This window comes from Centruroides sculpturatus, unplaced genomic scaffold (genome assembly GCF_000671375.1).
Source record: "Centruroides sculpturatus isolate CEXI.00-Female unplaced genomic scaffold, Cexi_2.0 scaffold1458, whole genome shotgun sequence".
Taxonomy (NCBI): Eukaryota; Metazoa; Arthropoda; class Arachnida; order Scorpiones; family Buthidae; genus Centruroides; species Centruroides sculpturatus.
This window is the reverse complement of record NW_019385561.1, coordinates 99744-100836: the sequence shown is the minus strand read 5'-3', so window position 1 is coordinate 100836 and position 1093 is coordinate 99744. Positions and strand designations below refer to the sequence as shown.

At 26.3% G+C, this 1093-nt stretch overlaps 1 long non-coding RNA gene across 1 annotated transcript; it reads left to right on the top strand.

Annotated features, from left to right (window-relative positions):
- The first annotated feature begins 224 nt into the window (after positions 1-224).
- On the top strand, positions 225-632 carry LOC111640148. The gene is made up of 2 exons (XR_002759227.1): positions 225-416; positions 515-632. It is a non-coding gene; the product is annotated as an uncharacterized LOC111640148 (long non-coding RNA).
- Positions 633-1093: the final 461 nt, after the last annotated feature.

The following is a 1093-nucleotide window of genomic DNA, read 5'->3' as shown; positions in this document are numbered from 1 at the left end:
ATTTGCTGATTATGAAGGGATTATATGGCTTCATATTTATAATTATTTTACATTATTTTAAGCAAAAATTATTGAGGTAATTTAAGTATGTAACGTTAAATTTATAGAGAAAAGGAGTCGATTATGACCAAGTTAACATGAAAGAATATCAAGATTTTACATTGGAAATGCTTTAAAATNTAATCTCAAAATTATTACTCTGAAGACTACTTAAATAACGATTAGAGAAAACGTTAGTTATACACGATTCTATTCGCTAATATAAATCACGTGACGTAGAAAAGAGCCATTTAGGGATAGTTTTATAAAATATCTTTGAGTATTATCGAGTAGTTGGCCCAATTACGGAATGGCTGTCGTTGGTTATTAATTTACTGAGAGCCATTTTGGTTTTATGTCATTCGATAGATGAGGAAGTAAGTGAAATTCTGCATAAAAAGTATATTTAATATCGTTGCATTTGATGAATATTTAACACTTTTTAAACTATATTATTCGATTATTTATGTTTTAGTATAAGCAATAATGGAAGATAAGACAGTTTTGAAGGAACTCGATTCGTGGATAGAACAACTCAACGAATGTAAACAATTGACTGAAAATCAAGTTAAAACCCTATGCGATAAGGTAAAGATGTTGGCATTTAATCAATCATTATACAGATTCAACGGTTTATATCATATTAAACCTTGATTGAATTATTGCCTGATTAACCTTACATCATATATTCATATCACATCTTTATGCAATAATAGATAGAAGTTAATTTAGGTATATTATACATATATACTTACATATAAATGAACTAAACTTAACATCTACACACTAATCTAAGATTATCTTGATAAATTAGATAAAGGTTGGACATTTCTTATTTGTTTTTTTCTAATTCACACAATTAATTTTTTTAAATTTTAATACATTAAAATGACCTATTTAATTGGGTTTTGTTGAAATTAGAGATGCTTTTACTTTGTTGATTGATGGAATAACTTGATTTGTGTAGAATAATTCAACAAATGTAAACAATTGAATGAAAACTCGATTAGGCAAAGATGCTGACATTTAATCAATTATTATTCAAATTAATGGC